Here is a 21,556-nt window from a genome sequence, read left to right as displayed (position 1 = left end):
AAATTCAGATGTGCCCGAACAGTGGTCTAAGGCCAGGTCTACACTACCACGGTAGTTCGACGGCTGGCAATCGAACTTCCGGGTTCGATTTATCGCGTCTGGTCTGGACGCGATAATTCGAACCAGGAAGTGCTCGCCGTCGACTGCAGTACTCCACCTCAGCGAGAGGAGTACCGCGGAGTCGACGGGGGAGCCTGCCTGCCGCGTGTGGACCGCGTCTGAACCGCGGTAAATTCGAACTAAGGTATGTCGACTTCAGCTACGTTATTCACGTAGCTGAAGTTGCGTACCTTAGATCGAATTGGGGTGTTAGTGTAGACCAGGCCTAAGTTTACACAATCAGAGTAAATGGGTTGAATATGGGTAAAGTGCTAAATACTGCCATCTGCACCAATCTGTGCAAAATGAGTAACTCACACCCAGAGAGAAAAAGAAGGGAGTTTAGCAAGAACAGCAACTTATAGCAGGGTGTAAAAAAATAAAAAATAAATAAAGGCAGCCTCCCCTATCTTATCTTACATCTGCAGTTAGTTGTTTTAACCACAACAGATAAGTAACTTAGCCCAGCAATTATATCACTTCTGAATTCAGTCCTGAGTCTTCAGTGGGAGTTACCACTTACACGTCCCCTACCCCAGGAAAGAACCCGGTTCCCTCTGTCTACTCAGACTTTTGCTGTGAGGGTTGTCGGGGTGTGTTTATGTTAATTGATCATTTCCAAGGAAGAGTCTATTTTTGGTTGACGTAAGTTAATATTTTTGTGTTTAATTGTTTTAGCAAAGTGGACATGTGCCCAGAGGAGAATCACAGTGGGAGCATTTTAATAATTTAAAAACAAACAAAGCAACAACAAGAGCACATTGGGTCAGAGTGCAACAGTCCCCGAAATCACATGGCACAGTGTAGGGGTACACTGGATACCAAAAGGAGCTGAAGCCAGGAGGCAGCGAATGCATTTTAATTTGATGGTTCAGTGTCAGAACCCACACGCTTCTAGAAGAAAAGGATAAATGGACACAAATCAAATATTAGGAATGGCAATATACAAAAACCTGTAGGAGAACACTTCAACCTCCCTGGACACACAATAGCAGATTTAAAGGTAGCTATCCTGCAGCAAACAAACTTCAGGACCAGACTTCAAAGAGAGACTGCTGAGCTTCAGCTCATCTGCAAATTTGACACCATCAGCTCAGGATTAAACAAAGACTGTGAATGGTTATCCAACTACAAAAGCAGTTTCTCCTCCCTTGGTGTTCACACCTCAACTGCTAGAAGAGGGCCTCATCCTCCCTGATTGAACTAACCTCGTTATCTCTAGCCTTACTCACTCTTGCTTGCATATTTATACCTGCCCCTGGAAATTTCCACTACATGCATCCGAAGAAGTGGGTATTCCCCCATGAAAGCTCATGCTCCTATACGTCTGTTAATCTATAAGGTGCCACAGGACTCTTTGCTGCTTTTACAGATCCAGACTAACACGGCTACCCCTTTGATACATGCATAGCTCTGACACTACAAGTTGTTAGGTAGCTATGCCTGTTTACTGAAGACACCATGCTCAACAATTCACATCACTTTTACAATGACTAACCCCAATGACCACAAGTTACAGCTAACGCACTAGATCCAGCTACACCACAGCCATATCATCTGTTCATTTACCGTTTTTCTAACTTTTTGCAAGGAGCCTCTTCAAGCATAAGGGTGCAAGCAAGGTCCCATCCTTCTAGATGTTCACAGAGTCAGAGTTTAAGGCCAGGAGGAACCACCAGATCATGTAGGCTGACCTCCTGTATGTGACAGGTCACTAAATACCACCCAGCCACCCGCACAATGAACCCCCAAACCAGAATTAGCTCAAGGGTATTACAGCCCTGACTTTCTCCTCTAATATTTTCCAAGGCCCACCTCTCCAAATGATCCCACCTCTGCAGAGTTCCCCAGTCCAATCAGAAGCTTTAAATGCCTTTATAGTCTAAGGAACCACCTCAGTATCCATCAGATGCCAGAAGAGCCTCACGGGGTGAAGCTGTTACACATTTCTTAACTGCAGAAACATCAAAAATAAAATATCTCTATTTCACACTCAATCACAAATATTTCACCATTCTTTGCACTGAAATAAGTTCTACATTCAACTCGCATGTGGAGCATCTTCCCCCTGCTTATGCACACTGATATGATCATGGACAGACATCAAAGGGGCCCACTTCAGCCACACGGATCAGTTTATGCGGAGGAGGCAATTCCACCACGTGCGCTGGTATCACGTGACCTGCTGTTACACACAGTTTGGCAACACCTGACAGACTGGTGGTGGTGGTCTGAGTTTTTGGCCTACTCAGCCAGGAACCAGTCGTTGAAGCAGGACAGCCTTGCTCGGAACTGCCTCTGACCGTTATGCCCAGATGGCATACATCTCTTGGATGTTGGGAGCAAATATGGTAAAATCCTGGCTGCTGGTGGGGCACACCAGCAATATTCAAGGCTAGCAGCACAGGTGAGATTTTTCCCTACGTGGAGATAAAATTAACCATCAGGAGTGGCAGGTGCTCACAAGCGCACAGAGGAGGGTTAATGCCCCTTTCCTGTACATTTGACACTTGAATGAGGCCTGGTGGTTGCTTCATGAAGTGGCTTGCTCGGGCCTGGGAATAAGATGGGTCTAGTAAGCCCAGGAAATGTTAGGATGCTATGGATTTGAGAATCAAAAAAGCGGAGGAGGCACTGACAGCCTAGACAATTTGGGGACATCTGTAGCACTTGCCCTCCGCCCCCATTCACCACTGTCAGGACCGGTTGCTTTTAGGAGATATTTTAAGGCTCAGTAAATTTGCAGCCACTTTGCCAAAAAAGCAAATGGTGTGTCCATGCTCATTGAGCTTTATGGTTCTCATTTCCAAACGGCCATTCTTTGCTCTGGAATAAGTTCCATTTTCTACTAACATGAACCACATGGCATAGCCGCATTAAGCTATATTTTGAACTGGAGTCGTCTACAAACACAGTATAAAAAAAATGCTAAAAAGAAGCAAAAAAAGAAAAGACATCTACCTTTGTAAACCAACGATCACTTTGTAGAGGTTTCCATGGTGGAGAAATTGCTGCTTTCCCCTAAAAAGCAAAAAACAAAAGAGATGTTTTTTCAGAAACAAAGATACTACACATGAAAGTTCTCAAAGCTGTAAATTAAATATATAATAGAACATCGTGCCTATTTTAAAAACAGCAAATTCAAAGAACAGTCATCGCTTATACAAATTAAAAAACTAGTCTGCGCTTATCCTAACAAAATACAATAGATTATTCGAAAACATTTCCCCCCCACTGGATGAGACTATGTGCAGTATTGCAGTTTGCATCAAAACATTGTTGATTGGTGTTAATTTTACTTGGAAATTCCCTTATGCAGTGGTTATCAAAACAAAAACAAAATGTGAGCCATAGCCTATGGGTGAGTCTTTGACATGTTGTATCAGTTTTTTCCAAAACATTTAGGCCAGACTGTAACCTTATAATGATGCTCAACAGTGCGTAGCTGTGCTGACCCAGAAGCAGGACAGGAATCATCTGATTTCAACTCCGAGGTTCACAATCCCTGCCTCCCCCTTGCTCTAGGGCAGGATATAAAGTGACTGTGCAGCACAAGCAAATACGCTAGAGGGGGATGGAACTAAGGCTCCATCCGCTCCCACACCTGGCAGACCACTCCCCACCAGGGCCGGCTCCAGGCACCGGCCGAGCAAGCTGGTGCTTGGGGTGGCAGCTTGTAGGAGGCGGCATTCCGCCCAGTGCTAGGGCGGCACGGCCGCTTTTTCTTTTTTTCTTTTTCTTTTTTTTTGTGGTGTTCCGCTCCGGCCGCCCTGTAGGGGGCGGCGGCGCGGAGGACGGGAGCGCCCTGCAGCAAGCCCGGCAAGGCAGCCCGCGTCCTTCCCTCCCAGCCGACCGGAGCAGCGCAGAGCCCTCCCGGCAGGTGGCGAGGTCGCGTGGCAGCGCCCCGCTGAAGCCCTGGCAGCGCTCCTTCTCTCTCTTCCCTCCCCACTCCCTCCTCCTCCCCCCGCTAGCCGGGGCACATCTGCCGTGCAGGGAGTCCCCCTGCACCCTGGCTCCGGCCCCGCCGCTTTTTTTTTTTTTTTGCTTGGGGCAGCCAAAAAGCCAGAGCCGGCCCTGCTCCCCACCCACTTGTGTGGGAAAAGAATTAGCAGCCCATAGGAATGCAGCACAGGACAGTAAAGTGGCTCACTCCACCCCCTTACTCCCTCATACGGGAGAACAGCCAGGCTCCCGACTGAGCCTTCAGTAACTACCGATCACATTTTAATATTTTAACTATCTGCAGTATACCCCACACAGTAGTTTCATTGCTTACTGGGTGAAACTAAGCCCTTGCAATCTCTTGCACAAACTCAGGGTTTAAGCGGTGAGGAGGGATTTGCACAAATCTAGTGAATTTCACCCTATACGAATATTGTAAATTGCTTTTGTTTTGTTGTTAGTTTATAAAAAAAAAAAAAAACAGTCCAACAACAAATGCACCATACTGATTTGCACATCTAAATCATGCACACGCTGGAGAGCTCAAAATACAATGAACACTCATATGGGGGTAATTCCTGGAGTAAGAAGACACGGAAGGAATTAAAGGAATAGGGGTGGGAAGGGGAAAAAGGAAAATCTCTTTTCAAAAAACTGTCTGAATCTGGATTTAGATGAGACCATGATGTTATCTGAAGTGATCTAGGTAAATAACACACAGTTTAGAATCTGCTAAAATATTTATTTCCAGTCATGTTTAAACAGATTAATACAGTTCACTGTAATGACTCCCAATAAATCTGTATTAATAACTCCTAAATAATTGTACAAAGCCTACTTCTTCCTCTCTTTTAATTTAATCTTTTTCTACAAAGCAAAAAAAAATTAAATCACAAAAGTCATTGTAGCCACTTGGCATGTTGTTGGGCCTAATTCTGAGCTGGGGCCTTTCAAAATCTTGAGGAAAAGAAAGTGATATAAAAAAGAAGACCTATGACTGTTTATCATTTATCCTATCCAGTTCTAATAATTGTTTACATTTTTTCACTATTATTACATTTTTAACTATTTAACACCAAAGTGGCCAGATCTGGGAGCGCATGATGACCAGAATCTCCTCGAAATTGCTCTAAGAATGAGGCTGCTGGCTAGTCTATATTTTGCAGGCAGTTGTGACTATTAGACATCTGCCCCCACATTTTTGTTCACTATACATCTTGCTGAAATGAATAACACTGCATTCTAAGTGAATATCACTCATTCGAAACTGCTTAACCATGCACAATAGTGTGGTGGCAGAGGACCCTGGGTTACCTAGTTCAATATCCAGCCAGCAGAGAGTGCCGTAATGCCAAAGGTAAATAGAACGACACCCTAAGTGGCAGAGGTGACCACTCTCAGGAGACGGCCAGAGGCTATGTGACAGCAAGAGCAGCAGCGCGGCTGCGGAGGAAAGTCTGGGCAACCGAAGAGCTGTGACTGGCAGGCTGGGCAGAGATTTACCCTCCGCAGGAGTTCAGCATGGAGGGATCCCAAGGAGACTCTTGCCTTTATACCCCAGGATTGGACTGCCCCTAGAGGCTGAATGAGGGACTGCTGGGTTGACTTTTTGTTGTAACCGTTAAAGCACTGAGCCTGGGGACATCTGCACCTTTTATTTCTGGCAGCTGTAGTAAAAGTAGCCTCTGCTACTCCAAGTGTTTATGGGAAGCCACCAGGGGCTAGAGCATCATGCCCCGACTGCAGGGGGCACTAAGATACAAACGATGCCTTCCCTCCACCAAGCTATGCAACCTTGAGGGAGAACCGCAGCCAGCCACAGTCTCCAGCCATAGGGATAGGAGCAGCTCCAACTCTTTGCCTCAGCTTCGTTCCACACCTGCCTCTCCTACCTTCTGCTCCCCCTCTGTCTCCCTTAGCCCCTTCCCTTCGAGCTGATCCCCGCCTAACTAAACCCACCCTCCCCCCAAAAAATCATGGAACTAACATGCCATTTGCTACCATCACATTGCTCACTCTGCTTGGGAGTTCTACCGCTTCCCCTGCCCTCAATCTGTGTGGTCTATTCAGACTGTAAGCGCCACGACTGTTTCTGTACAGCACCTAGCACAATGGGGCCCCATTCTCGGTTGGCTCTTGCACCACCATAATGCACACAATTAGTGATCATAATAACGTACAGCACCTAGCACACCGGAGTCCTGGTCTTTCACTAGGACTCTAGATTCTACAATAATAATTACATAATCGTGGAGTGCCTACAGTGTTTGCCTCTAGGCTGATGGTACACAGACCACCATGCCAGGTATGCAAGGAGAACTGTACCACAGCACCTCACAGTCATACCCTGCACTTGTGTTGGTTACAATGATTTTAGGCTGCGTTGTTAATAACAGTAAATCACTTGATTGAAGACTACACTGAATTCTCTCCAAGCTGCACCAGAATTGAAACCATTCCAGAAATATAAACTGAGTCTGAGGGGACAACTGTTGAGGGGGTTGGTTGTTCCGTTTTCACTAAATATTGACAATGTGTTCTTCCAGTAAAAGAAAACAAAAGCTTGCTTTACTTAAAAAAAAAATAGATCCAATTTCTCTGCTTACCCAATGCACCTTTATATTGGTCTCACTACTGCACAATCACACACAGAAGACTAACCCAGTTTCTACAGTTGTTTCTAGGGACAAGTGAAATCAGCTCACAGCACAGAATAATTAACTCACTACTCAAAACATGCTGCTGTGGGGAAAACGATGCAAGACATAACAATAATATCTTAATATATAAACAGATCATTCCAACAGTTTGTAAGATACATGATGGATATTTTTATTCTGCATCTAGAGATTCTGGGCCAAATTCAACTCAGTTATACCAGTGTAAATCCAGGGTAAATCCATCAAAGTCACTTGCATTACTCCAGACTTAATGTATATAACAAAGCAGAATTTGTCCCCAAACTCCTAACATCAGTCATTTATAGCCTTTCTGGGGGAAAATTACCTTTGGGTCTGAAATTTCGAATGTTCCATTTCGGCCCTGACTGACATGTTGGAAAGTTTAATGAAAAAAAAATTTTTCAGCTTCTGTTTCTTTGTACAAATAGAAATAAAGTCTATCTTTCACCAGTTTAGTATTTTTCAGAAGCTTGTTTCTGCTCAGAAACTTCAATGGTCTTTTTAGTGAGATGGTAAACTCTTTGGAGCAAGGACTTTGAACCAGATTCAAGACTCAGTTGCACTCATGGAAATGCCGAGTGACCATGGATTTCAGTGGCCGGAACAGCCCACAGCTGCTACTTCAAGTTTATCCTCACACCACCGTTGGTTGTAAAGTCAGTGCAGACATGGACATGACCTAAGTAAGGTTCTCAATTCTCTCATGCCATAAAGAAAAATAAAATACGGAGGGACAAATAAGTTGACCCTATATATCTTGCTACATACCAAGCTCTTCAAAGGTGGTCAGTAACTATGTGTTCCTCATTTTCTAGGCGCCTGACTTGAGACCCTGGGGTCTGCATTGCAGAATTGTTGAGCACTCACAGCTTATAACTGAACTCAATGGGAGCTGTGCTTTGAACACATATAGGGCTACAGACACCTAAATATGCTGTAAAATTATGTGCCAGGCATCTCAGTTTAGGCATTCAGAAATAGTGGAAACTTTTGACCTTAATCTGTCTGTGCCCTCAGCTCCCCATCTGTAAAATGTGGAGTTGTGAAGTTAAATGAATTCATGTTTGTGAAGCACTCAGATACTAGAGTGCTACGGAAAAGCCTATGAGAAAATTCATGTTCTGTCTTAAGAGGACGGCTTGAATACCGTGTACTAAAGGCGGCACCGGGCATAGGAATAGGGATAGGACCGGCAGTATGACCTGATGGTTCTTTTATTTTTGCCTGTGTGATATGGGACATTGCCAGAGCTGATTTTTAGGGTTATATATGGGTATGTGATATCTGCAATCCTTATTAATGTCCTACAGCCATAGATGTTTAGCTTGTCTGTCCACATTATCCCAGAGAAATTCTGGAAAGAATGCCAGGCCAACTGGATTAGATTTGTAGCTTTGAAGACAGAGCACACATTGTGCCTCATTAAATACATTTCTCTCTCAATCTTACACAACACATAGCATTGCATAGCTGAAGTATGAGGATTCCCATCCCTAGATAACCAGTAGCCCATCTAAGGCTCTGGAAGCAAACAGCCAACCATCGCTAGCTGGAAATCATGGCCAGACCCATTCAATTTAAGCCTCCTGACAGCAGCCTATCCATCTCAGCATCTCTGGAGCTTGAATTATGAAGGGCGGCTGACTTAGTGGGCCTTGCAAATGGATCCCATGGCACACTGCAGAACTAATCCCATGATTGCACAGCGTAGCACTGCGCACTGGGCCCAGGATTTGCGGAAAAGCAGGAGGGATTCTTCCGGAAATGGAAAGGCTGGACCCACAGTAGACAGGAAGAGGGAGAGAGAGGGTTACATCCTGGTCACTTAAAGCTACAAATCTAATCCAATTGGCCTGGTATTCTTTCCGGAGTTTCTTTGGGATAATGTGGACAGACAAGCTAAACATCTATGGCTGTAAGACAGGGGTAGGCAACCTATGGCACGCGTGCCGAAGGTGGCACGTGAGCTGATTTTCAGTGGCACTCACACCACCCAGGTCCTGGCCACCAGTCCGGGGGGCTATGCATTTTAATTTAATTTTAAATGAAGCTTCTTAAACATTTTTAAAACCTTATTTACTTTACATACAACAGTTTAGTTCTATATTATAGACTTATAGAAAGAGACCTTCTAAAAACGTTAAAGTGTATTACTGGCACGCGAAACCTTAAATTAGAGTGAATAAATGAAGACTCGGCACACCACTTCTGAAAGGTTGCCGACCCCTGCTGTAGGACATTAATAAGGATTGCAGATATCACATACCCATATATAACCCTAAAAATCAGCTCTGGCAATGTCCCATATTACACAGGCAAAAATAAAAGATCCATCAGGTCATACAGCCAGTCCTTTCCCTATTCCTATACTTGAGTATATAGACGGTCAATGTTCCCAAAACGGCCAAGACAATTTTCACCAGATACACACACTCTTCCTTTACAGTTTCTCTGTTAATGACCTTATGGACCCAAGATACGCTCTGTCTACTCACTGCTAGTTCTTTGATAAAGTGGTGCCAGCTGGTACAAGGCCCGTGGCCAGGAAATCTCCCTCACTAAAACCACGTTAAGTCACCATTCTGCTTCTTACCAACCCTTATTCAAAGGGTACGTCTATACTTACCTCCGGGTCCGGTGGTAAGCAATCGATCTTCTGGGATCGATTTATCGCGTCTTGTCTAGACGCGATAAATCAATCCCGGATCGATCCCGGAAGTGCTCGCCGTCGACGCCGGTACTCCTGCTCCGCGAGAGGAGTACGCGGAGTCGACGGGGGAGCCTGCCTGCCACGTGTGGACCCGCGTTAAGTTCGAACTAAGGTACTTCGACTTCAGCTACGTTATTAACGTAGCTGAAGTTGCGTATCTTAGTTCGAAGTGGGGGGTTAGTGTGGACCAGGCCAAAGACAGACACTGCCAGATTTTGCTTTCAGGGGAGCTTACGGCTTTCACAAAGCTGAGCTCCTCACAGTTTTATATGCAGCTTTGGAGAAACTTCAGTTTCTTCCTGCAATGAAGGGTTACCAGGAACATTGGTCTGTCATCTGTGACACATTCTACACACATATATCAATTACTTCCTCAGGTTCAAAGTCCTGCGCGACTTGAGTCATTTGGAATATTTCAAGTATTAACCCAGAGACTCAGCCATGTCCTCGCCCACACACAAAACCAAAAGGCCTCAGCACAAACCAGACTTATTAGGGCATTGGGCTGGCTACCACTGGTGGCATGAGCTCTGGTTGTCCTCCAAGAAGGTAAGCAAATTGTAGCATCTGACCCAGAAGGAGAAAGACATACACACTTGCGTAACGCCAGACACTTCTTTGTCTCCTGGCCCTCACATCCGAAGAAGTCAAAAACAGAGGGGCACTTAATAGTAGCCAAGTACACAATTTGGCCTGAACCACCTCTGTTACTGGTGATAATGCACCAGGGTTACAGCTATTTGATGATACCCTGTATAAGTTCCAGTGTGGAGTGGTAGGTGACAGCTAGGGGTGTGAAGTTGGAGGAGGTTTTATTTCTGTTTTGGAGCAGGTCAACCTATACTCAATGACAAAAATCTTTCCTGAATCCCCATTTCTGGCTTTCAAACAGCTCCCCAAACTCTCCAAGTTCATCATCATAAGCAAGCTCCCCACAGATCAGGACACATTTGCTCAAAGTGGCGTCAGACCCTGCCAGAAAAACACATGCAAAACCAGCAGACATTTCTCCGCTGCTACAATGATCAGCACCCCCCACAACACACCTGCCAAGATCATGGGTCCTACACATGCCTATGACAACATGTGGAGTACTTTATCCAGGGCACTAAATGCCCCAACAGCAACTATGTGGATGAAACTAGACAATCTCTACACTCTTGAATGAACTCACACAGGAAAATAATAAAAGACAAAAACGCCGCATCACCTGTGGGTGAACACTTTTCACAAAGCCATCACTCTATATCTGACCTATCAGTCCTAATCCCCAAAGGAAACCTGCGAAACACTTTCAACAGACAAGCCTGGGAGCTTAAATTCATAACTTAGCTAGACACTATAAATCATGGACCGAACAGATACACTGGATTTATGGCTTATTACAACAATCTACAACAACCACTAACACGCCCCCCCCCTTTTTTTTTCCTTTTTTTTTTTTTGTCCTGTGACTGCAGATGTGTTAACGGACCACTCCACCTTGAACGGTCCCTTAGAATATGAGCTAACTACCTCTGCTAAACAATCTGTTCCACTTTATATTTAGCTGTGATGCTCAGAATACCTTTCCTAGACCTGAAGAAGAGCTCTGTGTAGCTCAAAAGCTTGTTTCTCTCACCAACAGAAGTTGGTCCAATAAAAGATATTACCTCACCCACCTTGTCTCTCTAATATCCTCAGACCAACACGGTTACAACAACACTGCAGACATTTTTGCTAAGTCATTTTTCAGGGTTGAACTGCGCTTTACTCAATCATCCAGAGTGCTGTGTTTTCATATGCAGACATCAAATTCAGTTTGTTTCACTGTATTCCTTGTATGCAAAAATAAGGCACACCTTTTTAACAGTGAGGGTGAGTAACCATTGGAACAAACTGCCAAGGGAGGTGGTAGATTCTCTATCTCTTGATGTCTTCAAATAGAAAGTGGATGCCTTTCCAGATATGCTTAATCAATTAAGTTAATGGACTCAACACAGGTGTAACTAAGTGAAATGTAATTGCCGGTGATATATAGGAGGTCAGATTAGATAACCTAATAATCTCTTCTAGCCCTAAAAAATCTATGAATCTACGCAACCTTGCATCCCTGTATACAGGATCTGGATCAAGTAATATCACAGTCAGATATTTTCCCACTTAACTGAGTATCAGTCATATGACACAGTGTAGATGACAAATGACATGATGGTTTCACTCTATATGCATCCGAAGAAGTGGGTTGTAGCCCACGAAAGCTTATGCTCTAATAAATTTGTTAGTCTCTAAGGTGCCACAAGTACTCCTGTTCTTTTTATGATGGTTGAAGTTACTCTGCATGACAAGTCCTTTTTTACATTTCCTTGTACAGACTGTAGTTTCTACCTCGGCAGAACCAGTTTAAGAGTGGCTATTCTAAACTGACATTAAAAAGCTGAATGTTGTCTGCTTTTGCCAAAAGGAATACAGTGATAGAATCAATAGAAAACTCCACTTTCATAAACCACCTATGGCTGTACAAAGGACATATGTGCTCAGGCACATTGTGTGAAGTAAGCAAACTGCCTTACCAGTAAAAAAAAAAAAACTGTATAGCCGGTGGGTACTGCCATTTGGACAGCTTGGCACCGATCTTGCAATTAACATAACACATACAGCACGCGCACACACACACACACACACACACGCTTGCTGCACATTTCTCAGAGCAGGATCAGGGTGCATACGATCGATCTGAAAAACAAAAGCTACTCTGGATATCTATACAGAATGGGTTATGGACTGGTTGCATGACACATCCAGATTAGTTCCACAGGAAAAAGGATTTTTAATGGCTCTCCAGATGGGCTAGAATTTTAGGATTATTCTTACTGAAAAGCAGACTGACTGTAATGACAGTGATTGCATCCTTTTTAATGACGTTTATAAGCAAACCATTACTGTCTTATGGATTTTTAATATTTTTCTAAAATAAATGGATTATTTTTATCACTCAAAATGTAATAATTAAAGCAGGCAATAAGTAAGATCCTCTTTTGTGTAAAATAAACAAAACTGCAATGCCACAAACTCTGATCCTAATACACTTTCAACAAACCTCAGAAATACAGGCTAACATTTTATTTCTAAAATTTCCCAAAGACGTATATTCAGACAATTAATGTAAATAAAGGTAAAAATAATGAATAAGATAAAGGATCTTTTGTCTTTAGGCATAAGAACTATAGGAATGCACTCTTCTCTCTACTTTTCCTTATATTCCAGCCATATGTCAAATTACTTTTCTTACACACTGTACTAAAGCTCTACAGATGGGCACCAACTAGTACAAGAGTAAATAAAATATTCTATTTACACTTGCTAAAGCCAAATTTAAAAAAAAAACCATTGATTTTTATAGAGTATCTGTAGTCGTTCTTTAGAACCAAAATTATCCTAAAAAACGCAATTCAAAAATCTATGAAATTAGTCATTGAAAAAAGAAAGTTAGGTAACAATCCAAGGCTTCACTTATGAGCACTACAAACAATCCCAGCTCATTTAAGTGCAAATGCTTTAATTCTGCTTTGGCCAAGGAAATTCAATATTTTTATGAAAAAACTACAACACAGCCAAGAGTGAAGTTAAGGTGACTCATAATGCATTTGAAGCAGACAGTCACTTAGGGACAAATCCAGACCCTAGTGCCCAGCCTGACTGGCCAGGTCAGGTGTTGGGGAGATGTGGACAGGCTAGGCACTAGGGTAAGTGATAGGATAGGAAGGGAAAGAATCCTCCCTCGAGGATGCACAGCCATTCTGCATAGGGCTACTTCAGCCAACTGGCCAGCCTTAGTCAGTGGAACCACACCAGATCCATAGCACAAGACTGCTCCTCAGCAACCGAAGTGGGGGCTGGATCCGGCCCTTGCTGTAGGAAGTTTCAGGCACTAAAATAAAGTGCAGTAGCTAGAGTTTCCCGAGAAAACTCTGCACGTACAGGGTAATCTTTATCTTTATCACCGCTCAGGAGTTCTGTTCGGGATGCTCCTGTATTCCAAAGACTGAATGTTCATCTGGGTTCATACTTGGAAATGTAGGCCAGCAGCCATTGTAACGTGGCATGTTCTGATCTAAATTTTCCATTACCCCTACCTTCTATCTAGTACTGACAGTGAAAGAGAAGGATTAAGCAGAATTATTTTTCCCTTTTAATGTTTAATGGGAATACTACATGACATTTATCATTCAGGATACATAGCAGTGTACAGAGTCACATTGAACAGGACACTGGTATGGAATACCTGTGCCTTTCTGTACCCTAATATAATGGGCAGAACACACATGACCATATTAGGCATTTTCATCCAGAGAAGCTTTAATGCTGGTGAACATTTTCAAAGGTATCAGAGAAATTCATTCAGCTTTCACTTTTTTTTAGATTATCTTTGCTAATTCTAAACTGTCGGGCTTCCTCCCTCCTGGCCCCTCTTATCAGATCACACAGTGGTGAATTTATAATAATTTTCATGCCAGCAGAATAGTACAGCACAGAATTATTACTTCACTGGAGGATCCCGGAGGAGCTGGTGAAAGGAAGTTTTATTCAAACAAATATTTTCAACAATGGCAAAGGGAACGCAGTAAAATTTAGTTTAATACATGTGTGTTGTTTCCATTCCCACCCCCCACCCAACCACCCACCCCTGACAACGAAGACTGATTTCATAGGAGTCTGACTCTAAGTGACATTACTTTATAATGTCCATCAGAAGACAGAGCTGCCAGAAATTTTTATTTAAATGGATTCTACACAAAGTTGAAATTAAATAACAACTGGGTTAAACCAAACTAATTTTCTTTTCTTTCCATACAAGTCTACGAGAACATGTCTTTTTCACCCAGAATGTATATCCAGTTCCAAGTAAACACATTTTGCTCTGGTCAGCAGTCTGACATGCAAAAAAGCAATTCCTACCATGAATAAACCACGAAAATGTGTTTCAGAATAATTTTATCGTATTGCTATTTCTGAGCCTGACAGTCATCAACCTGCTAAAAGTGCCATTACTGTGAACTAGCAATATGGAAAGTAATAAACAATATTCCTGTATTACTGCTGGGTTAAAATTCACAGGAAGAATCTTAAAGTATATTAAATATTTAGCATGGTATTTAAATATTAAACAGTAAGCACAACACCTTTTCTTAAAAACTCTGAAGATATTTCTGTGTATGAAATCTTCAGGTCAGGTCTATCCAGCCAGATTTTCTCACTGTCTGCTGATCCCTATAAACGAACAAAGCACGAGCCATCAGTTTAATTTCTTATTTGTTCAGCAAACAGAACTGGGTGTTACACATCTATGCAGCACATCCTCACTGTGCAAACACACTGGGCTTGATCCTGAAGACGTCATTCAAACAAAATTCTTTTTTAAGGTAGCCTGCTCCAGGCAGTTTCCAGCCAATAGCTAGCCCTGGACCTAAGGATACATTTAAAGGAATGCCATCAACTTAAAAATAACATTTCTGGCTGAAATTTGTTCACATGTACTATGGAATCCAATGGCGAGGCAGCTGGTCTGCTCTGACTGCTCCTTATTACTTTTCTGATTGTCTCATTGTTCCCTTTTGCTCCCTCTGTCCATCAGGAGTATATACTTGTTGCCTTATCCTACACTTAAGACTGTAAGATCTTTGAGGCAAGGAGTACCTATGCATATCCAGTGCCTAGCAAAATGGGGCTTTAATTCTTGACTGGGGCTCCTTGGCTTTATAACAATACAAATACATAATGTTTTAAATAGCACAGAACCTTACTGTAGCTGAAAGGGCTTTGAGGGGAAAAATATTTTTTCTAGTTTGTTTACTTTATCTAACTGCATTTTGTGCCTGTCAGTTGTACTGTTTCCCCTGTGTAGTTATTTAATCAGTACCCAGCATTTTTGTGGATCTTTAACACAACACGGAAGAGAAAAAACATTCCTAAAAAGTAGAAAAATGTGACTGTAAAGCAACTAAAATTGGAACGGGGATTCAGTGGCAGGTTCAGTATTGGATGGTATTTTAACTCATTGTTCAGACTTGATTTCAAACTGATGTTGTCCCTTTAAGCATGTGCTGCTGATTCTAACTGTCTCGTTCCTGTTGCCAAACACAGATTGAATGTGCTCCTGAGTTATGTTCCAACTTGAAAGTTTACAAAGGGAATCCTCAGAGCTAGAACTAACACTGCGTGAAGCACTTTTACATTTGTGCCAGAAGCCCAGGGTCACAAAACATTCGACTGCTCCATAAATGCAATATCCCAGACTGTATTTCCCAAGCCCAAAGATACTGTAGCTCTGCAATTACTGGACCATAAGTCAAACCAAAATCGGGTTGGTTTCCTAATGAAGGAAACCTGTAGGGGCCTTTAGTAGCATGTGAAATGTAAGTTCAACTAGTTTAGGCAATGCCTCGTCCCCTAAATTTTGCTGCACTCCTGATGGTTTGCCCAGATGTGGTATTGTTCATATCCCTGAGTTTGTACTATTTTAATTTGCATAGCATAGTCAAGAAAAAGTTGAATAGGATTCCTTTCCTTTTGCTAACATACATGGCCATAAACTCCTGTAACCCATATGGTGCTGAAAAGGAAATCCCAGATACCTCGAATTTCAAGACACCCAATTGTTCTGTTCATGCTGAGAGCTGCTTATCTTTAGAAGTTTCAGCTTGCTGATCTGAACAACATAGGTACTGTTATCCTTTAACTTGCACAGAATATGTGGAATCTGTCCTAAGCTTCAAAGCAATGTATTTACTACCTCTACTGCGATAGTACTTAAAGACCCCCCAAAAAATAAAAAATAAAAATAAAAAGAGCAAGGGCCCTGTTCTTCTAAGTGATGTGTAATAAATAACACAAATATAGTACTTGCCTCAGAGATCTTACAGTTCAGAATATGGAATGAGAATCCTCAAGGATGATTCCAACCTACATAGCATTCCTAAATTCTGATGTTTACATTGTGCCTGTACTTTAGCAAATATTTGTAGATATGCTGCAAGTATGTGCATCCATTTCCTTGGTCACTTCACCTTTAAGAAGACTGCTGTGCATCATATCAGTAAGTCCCTCGGCCCGCGCCCATTCCAGCAGCTCCCATTGGCCTGGAGCAGCGAACCGCGGCCATTGGGAGCCGCGATCGCCTGGACCTGCGGATGGGGCAGGTAAACAAACCGGTCCAACCCGGCAGGGGCTTTCCCTACACAAGCAGCAACCCCAGTTTGAGAAACACTGCTTTAGCAGGAATAATATGAGACATAGACCCAATATGGTGCTGTCAAAAATACAGTACACCGCTTTCAGCAAAACACAAGTTCTGAAGGCAAAATGAAGCATTTCATCTGAACAGACTAAAGATTTCTCTCATCAGGTCTCACAAGCTAAAAAAGGTTTGGCTTGGTCAATTCTTGAGCATGGAGCCCCCAAAGGGAAACAAAAGATGCTGATGATTTCTTCAACAGATGGTACTTTACTTCTGAGCCATTCCTGAACCAATGCCCTGCTAGGGTGTTAGAGTCATTGTGTTGTTTGGAGGCACTTACTTTCAGAGGAGAGGCAAGAAAAACATCCTCGCCTCTTGTCTTCATTACATATCGCATAGCACTTTTTGCAAGAGTCAGGTTGGTTTTCCTTCCTCATGTCTAATTGTGAGGTAGGTAATTAAGTATCCTCTACTTTTTCTATGTATCCTCTATGTTTTCTATTGAATACAGTTCCCTTTTTTCATTCTCTGTCCTACATTCTCGTGCAGTGCTGCTGTGTATCATTAAACAGCTGCTAAGTTATTAGCAGCACTTATTATACAGATATTAAATAGTACGTACATCCAGTAGCCCCGTTCATATGAGGCTGTTAAAGCAATTTACAGTCAAGCATTAACCAAGCCTCATGAAAATCTGATGAGGTAAGTGTCGCTATACTCATTTTACAGATGGAAAGCCTGAGGCACAGAGAGACTTCGTGATTTGTCCAAATTCACACAGGACCATACTGTGGCCTGGCTAGCAGAGCAACATAAACAGAGGTAGCAGTAGGGAAGTAGAGACAGGCTCCACAGATCCACTATGTCCTCACCTCACCCTGGCACAAGTGAGCAAGAGGGGATGGAACAGGGCAGGAAATGGATGGAAACTTGGCACTACCTCCAACATGCCAGGAGGCATTGCTGCACTGGCACATCGGGCAGCATACACTGCCCTGGGTATAAACATGGGTGTGGTTTACTCCCTCCCAGAGCAGCAGATGAACCAGATCACAATGTCCTTCCCTAGACACTCCACGTACAGTGCCATACTCTGCAGCCCATTACACCGGCCTGACTGTTATCTCACAATCTAGTCCAGAATGAGTTAGTAGAAGAGTCCGGAATCGAAAACAAGCCCAAAACGCCTGAAGTTAGAAATCCAAAAAAAACAAAAATAAAAACCCACAGAGGCAGCCAAAATCCATGTGCACTTTTGAAAGCTTGGGGCTAAATGAGGACGTTTGACAGAAGCGCAGATTCAGAAATCCAACCCCCAGCATGATACCAATAAATCTACAACAAAGGGCAGACTCTCATAGAAGTTCCATTCTTCTTAGAGCAGGCATGCTAGTGTGTAAAGTTGTTCATGTCAGGGCCAAATTATGCCCTCAGAATTGGGCTACATACTAGAGCACTGGCTGAGGTTACATGGTTAGCAGAATGTAGAATACGCTAATCGATATTGTTGATCATATAGAGCCAAATTTTACTGTTAAAACTTTATTCATGAAAAAAGTGCTATATACCAATTGGACTTTCAGGTTGCTCAGTTCAGCAAAATATGTTCTGCTTCCTTGATTTAAGTCGTACAATATAAAAAAGCAGTGATTGTATAGGGAGACTTGGTCCACCTTCCAGTTGCCTTTAAGGAATGATTCATTTAAATGATTATTTAAATATTAATTGACAATTGATTTCCTTTCTTTAACATGGGTAATACGCCTCTTAAAAACCAAAGAATCAATTCTTTTCATCCCACTCCACCTGCCTGACAAGTTTGCAAACATCTGGAAAAAAAACAACTGAGCGGGTACATTAGCCATTGGTATTCCAGTTTTATGGATTACAAAAGTTAAACAGTTTTAGAATAGAAATTATCACCATGCAAACTCTTCCTTTTTTGGAATGAACAAGATGTTAAAAGTTTTGTGAATCCTGCTATTATTATGCTTTGCCTAACAAACACCAAAGGCCTACACCTGTTAGCAAAAACGGATCTCTCATATTCAGATAATTTTCGCCCCTTCCTACACTAAGAAATAGGTTCTACAGCTTTTCATCAGAAACTGTGTGAACCAATCCCTTTGTTACCCCCAATTACCGGTTTAAAATATTTGAATTCCTCATGAAGGTTATTTATGGTATTTAAATTTAAATGCTGCTAAGAGGAAGAAGTTATCTTTTTTAAACATCAGACTTTAATAAGAAAATGGAAATAGAAAATAACCCAAAAACTGAGGCTAAAGAAATGCCAAGGTAATTTTGCATGACTCAAAATCTTTATTACATTTTGTTCTATTAAAATGATTTTTGCAAAGAAAACAACCCCATTATGAAGAACAGAGTATTAATGAAAGTTTCTCTGCAAGTGCATATAGAATATTCCCAAACTAAATTAAAATGGGAGAGACAGCCAACTTTTTAAATCTGTATAAAGTAACATTTAAACCAGCAATATCATCCCCTGTGTACCTGTCACTGCTGCCTTCGAATATGAAAAACAATTTTTCCAGATTTCCATTGCCTGTGCCTACAGCACATAGTACTAACTAGAGTCACTGAAGATTAGTCACTAAAATTAATCATTTCAAACTATTAATTGAAAGCTACTAGAGTTTTCTCATGATTTTAGTAAACCAGACAAGCCCACCGATGGTTTCCACATACAAGACATCCCACCAATGAGATACACTGAATATTATGAAAATTACAAATGTTTTATTGTGGGTAGAGGTGGGCTAAATGGGAACAGAAATGAAAATGTAATGGGACTCTAAGATTTCAAGGAACCCCTTGCTACTACTAGGAAAAGCCCAACTAAAGCAAAGAGGCACAAATCAGTGCACATATTCCCTGACAAATTAATTCAAGTGATTTTGATGTTTAAGTGTTACAAAGATCATTTTTAAAAGACCATCATTCCTGCCAGTAACAAGGTTTTGCCTGTTTTTAATGTCATGTAATTCATACAGAGTCAAAACTACTCATACACATTATTTTCCCCAAACATTTGTTTTAAAATACAGCAAGAATTGCCATTTAAAAAATACACGTGCTCACGTGGCAAAGAGCCATGGCAAATGTCAACTTTTATTTTGCCTTGTAGATTCCCATTTTTATAAATGAAGCCCTGCTCTTAACACAACCAACTCTTGTTGCCTGCAGTAGAAATGCTGGTAGGGACCTACCCATAGAAAAAATTGTCACAACAAAGCTCTGAAATCACCATTTACCTGAAAAAGCAGAATAAAAAAAAAAATCCAATCAAGTTCTGAAATCACCACTTATCTCTGAAAGGCAGGGGAAAAAAATCCACGACTAAGTAAACCAACCTGGTGGAATGTCAGCATTGTCAATTAAAAACTCATATTCTGAAGCCGCAGGTCAGGGGAAGGCTAGGCATGCGAAATGGAGAAGCATCAGTGAAATGGAAATCAGTTGTCTAACATGTACACTGCGATAAAAAAACCCTGGCACCAAGTCTCAGAGCCCAAGTCAGCTGACTTGGGCTCGGGCTACGGGTCTAAAAATTGCAGTGTCGATGTTTGGGCTCGGGCTGGAGCCCGGACTCTCAGCCCCTTCACCTCCCCAGGCTGCAGCTCTTTTATCACCGTATAGACTGAAGACCCTCGGCAGCAAGATATAGGACTTCCAAACCTATCTAGACTCCAGCAAGTTACTTTGGAGGCTTCAATTCCTTAGTACAGGCTTCTTCTGTAAAGAAACGCGGCTTCTTCTAAAAGAACTTACCGCTTGTACAAGATGCCAGACTACCAGCAATGCAAACTTAGATCTTCTGCTTTAGCTGCATAGAACATGCAATATGGGCAGCACAATGCAAATTTCCCAAAGTTCAGAAGCAGGAGGAAATGGTGGAAGAGATACCTTTAGAGGCAAGAATGATTTGCAGGTCTCTGTCACTCTTTCTGTGCAACTACTGAAAACGGTTTGGTCTCATCTACACAAGCAGCTGCACTGTTTTCAATCCTAGATCAGGAAGGTCAGGGAGGGTCTCTTACTTAATGTAATGGAGCCAAAAGCTCTGGCAGCAGTAGAGAAATGTGGTGTGCCAACCCACAGCACATCTATAAAACAACTCTTGCCCATACACAGAAGTTCCCCCAGTGTTGCACCACCATTTGAATCAGACTGGTTTCAAAGTTAACCACCAAGTGCTTCTCCTCTATGCCACTCTCCACCAGTGCAATGCCAGCGTGGATGCAGATAATTTCCATAATAGTTCCAAATCTGCAAATACTTCTCCCTTTGCCTGGCTAGGTTATCAGCCCGCATTCCACCCTAGGGGTCTGCTCTTAGAGGTCATTTACATGTACAACGATCCTCGCGCTTAGTTGCATGCTGTTTTCACAGTAAATAACTTCTACTCTTTGCAAATTAATCTGATTCTATCGCCAGCATGTCTCAAAGGAAGCCATGTCACGAGCACATTGCCAACTGGCCCAAGGCAAATGTGCAGGCTCTGGTATCGGTCTGGGGATAGAAGGGTTCCAGGACCAGCTGAATTCAGTCACATGCAAAACTCCAGTGTATGACCAGGTGGCAAAGAGACCAACTGAGGGTGGCACAATGACAGGCAGTATTAGGGTTACCATACGTCCAGTTTTTCCCGGACATGTCCAGCTTTTTGGTAATCAAACCCCCCTCTGGGGGGAATTTCCAAAATGCCGAACATGTCCGGGGAAAAATACTCCCTGGCTTACCTTAGAGCGGGCGCCGGGGGCTGCTGTGCTCCCTGACTCCTGGGCTCTGTAAGAGCCGAGCTGCCCGAGCGCTACCGGCTTCGGGCAGCCCTCATGCCTCCGGACCCTGCGCCGCCAGCCGGGCACTTCCCCTCCCGGGCTCCGG

The 21,556-nt window shown here is 42.6% G+C and overlaps 1 protein-coding gene across 1 annotated transcript in view; it reads right to left on the bottom strand.

The window, feature by feature from the left end:
* The window catches only part of PLCB4 (phospholipase C beta 4), a 318,918-nt gene that overhangs the window by 290,404 nt on the left and 6,958 nt on the right, over positions 1–21,556 (bottom strand). The window contains exon 2 of the mRNA XM_029911893.1: positions 3,061–3,120. The gene's annotated coding sequence lies outside the window, so the exon portion shown is untranslated. The remainder of the gene's footprint in view (positions 1–3,060; positions 3,121–21,556) is intronic.

Source organism: Terrapene carolina, unplaced genomic scaffold, assembly GCF_002925995.2.
Source record: "Terrapene carolina triunguis isolate 2854851 unplaced genomic scaffold, T_m_triunguis-2.0 Scaffold132, whole genome shotgun sequence".
Classification (NCBI taxonomy): Eukaryota; Metazoa; Chordata; order Testudines; family Emydidae; genus Terrapene; species Terrapene triunguis.
The sequence above is the reverse complement of the archived record's forward strand: the minus strand, read 5'-3'. Positions and strand labels throughout refer to the sequence as shown.